Source organism: Lactuca serriola, chromosome 3 (assembly GCF_051521515.1).
Source record: "Lactuca serriola cultivar US96UC23 chromosome 3, Lser_US96UC23_V15, whole genome shotgun sequence".
Lineage (NCBI taxonomy): Eukaryota > Viridiplantae > Streptophyta > Magnoliopsida > Asterales > Asteraceae > Lactuca > Lactuca serriola.
The window spans coordinates 217096326-217099342 of record NC_136410.1 but is presented as its reverse complement, the minus strand read 5'-3'; positions in this window follow the sequence as shown (position 1 = coordinate 217099342).

Genomic DNA, 3017 nt, shown 5'->3' with positions numbered 1-3017 from the left:
TCGGCTACCCCAACTGTCACGCATCATTCAACTCCGGAAAACTCTTCGTTTTTCGATAGAAGATTTGGGAAGATCTTTCTCTCTCCTTACCCCCAGTATAAAAGGAAACATCCTCCACCGTTTACCTCTTTACTGCAATTAAAATTCTCAGAGCGCAAGAAATCCCTGAACCTTAACTGTTCATCATCTTCTCCACTTTCTTCAAGCAATGGCAGACTCATCTTCTGTTCACGCAACATCCCACATACTGCCTATTCGCCCACAACAAAGCCTAATCATCGATTTATCCCCTCATGTTTACGAAGCCTTCATGTTCCCCATTATCGAGTGTTTGAAGTATTCCCCAATTGCTCCTGCACTTACAAGAGCTCAATCCGTTCCGATGGAGTTCTTGTCGCAGATCTTTGCGACTATTCACTACGACAAGGTCGTTGACAGAATCTTCTTTGATATTTTTCAGCACAAGGCCTCGATTTCAAAGCATAGATTTTGCTCGTTGTTAGGGTTTGAACCTGATTCCTCGAGGGTTAACCCTGAAACGATTCCAATGGGGCATTTGTTCAACATGTTTTACAACATGGGTTATACGGAGGTGCTTTCTTCAGTCACGAAGTTCAAAAAGTCGTGCCTACCGCCACAGTGGAACTGGATGTTCACTGTTTTATTCAAAGGGTTATCTAAAAGAAGCGTTGGATCTGATGGTGCTAGTCGGTTATTTTTGTCAATAATGTATGGTGTCTACAATGGCATCAACATGGATTATGGGTCTGTTCTGTGGCAACAACTCATCCAGTGTCTCTTCTCTACATCCAGGCATTCTAAAATTTCTTACGCTAGGTCGCCGGTGCTCCAATGTCTTCGATTGGTACATTCCATACCACGAAGATCATTATCTCGGACGCTTCCAAGTTTCCATTCAACGGTTCAATTCCGGAAACTATGTATGGAGATGTTCCTGCTGATAGCCGGATTATCCAGACGTACAAAGGATTCAAGCGTTCTGGTCCGAGGGATCTCACTCCGGAGATGTTGAAGTCTATTCATGACGCCGACAAGCCTGCTCCAAGAGGCAAGAAGGCTGATAAAGGGAAACAGGTGGCGAAAGGAGCTAAAGGCCCTTCTCCAAAGAAGAGGAAACCAACCAAGGTTGCTCAGTCTCCGCAACCAAAGCACCGAAAAACTCAGCCCAAGCGAAAGTTGATCATCGCTTCCTCCTCAAGCGAGTCTGAGGGTGAGAGTTCGGATTCTGACGATTCTCCACGAGGCAACACTCCACCCAGATCTCCTACTCCAAAAGTTCATGTCTCTACTTCTCCCATTAATTCTCCACCTAGAACCATTCCTATTTCTATTCCCCCCATAACTTCCACTACTTCAATACCACCCACTTCAATCCCAATACCAACACCAATATTCACTGAAGCAACCACAACATCCACTGCAGATGTTAGAGCCTACATATCTGATACGGGGGTTCATACTGATGCACCCGAAACCACCCCAGCACCCGAAACCACAAAAGCATCTGAACCTACACCTATACCCGAAACAACCCAACCTGAACCTACCCATACTTCAGCTCCACCAGCTTCACCACCACCACCTTCTCCTGGTCATGTTTCAGAGGGTGAAGAACCATTCCTTGGCGGGGAAAATATGACATTTGACTCGGTCTACTATAGTCCGTTTCAAATTCAGATTGATGACGATGACGATGCTCCCATTACAAAACGACATCTCAAGGAGCTCCATGACAAAGTTGATTTGCTCATTGCCTCCTCTTCCACTTCTCAGTCATCCCTTTCTGAAGATGCAGTTCAGAAGATTTTTGACGCTTTCTCTAAGGCTCAGCAAGATTCCATTGCTTTTGCAACCTCTGCCATCGACGCCTCAACAAAAGCCTATCAGGCTGCGACCGAAAAAGTCGATAAACTATTTTCTGATGCCTCTTCCCTGTTAAAGTCTTTACAGGAGAGTGCAAATGCTGCAAAGACTACGTTGGAACCAATTTTTCAACAGTTGACAACGTCTGTCTCAACTGAGTTGAAGTCCTTCGCTTCATTTCGTCAAACGCTTTCCGACGACAACTCAGCCTTTCGCACAACCATAGACGAGCGTCTCTCGAAGCTCCAAGAAGATTTGGCTGCTGAGAACTCTCTTATGGATGTTCTTGCCAAGAAGACCACTGCTCTCAAGGTTAAGAGTGTTCAACTCTCCCATTCTCAACAGGAGATTGACTCTCTTCGGTCCGAAAGGGAGGTGATTAAGACGTGTGTTTCGGATGTCCACTCAGCCATCTCAAACATCCTCGAAGCACATGATCCTATCCTTAACTATTCTGTGAGGCGTACCCTTGTACAGAAGCTCGCTCCCGCCCTTGACCTGTTAAGCAAAATCGAAGGGCTACTTGATTTCGTGTCCATTCCGAAACAAGGGGGAGAGAAGGATTCTGTATCCCAACCACCTCATTCCTCAAAGGCAACTCACACTACCGAACCTCCTCCAGTAGGCCAAGCCTCCGGTTCGGGTGTGAAAGACAAAGGCAAAAATATTGCTGAGGAAGAAGAGGAAGAAGACAAAGAAACAATTGCCGACTTGTTGAAGCGTAGAAGTCGACGCAATGAGGCTGATGTCAGTGCTCGTGTGGCAAAAGAGGCTGAAGAAGCTGAACGAAAATAGAAGGAAGCCCACGACCTTCTTGAGAGTAGGAAAACTCTTTTTCCTGCTTGGACCCTCGAGAGGATGATAAAAGAAGCCATCGACACACCGAGTATCCTGTGGCTGGAACCTGTAATCTCCTTTGACTGTTCCAATACTATCGACTCTCAGTTTGACATGCCACTGACCCGAAAGGCGTTCATCTTTCATGCCTTCTCCAACGTTGTAGAGTTCCCTCATCCTCATCCACAGGTTGATCGGGACTTAATCGATTTCTATCTGAAGGCTGCTCAACCTCAGTATCAGACTTGGAGCGCTCAGAAGATTATCAACGTTCGGGTCTTGAAGCCGTATACTGA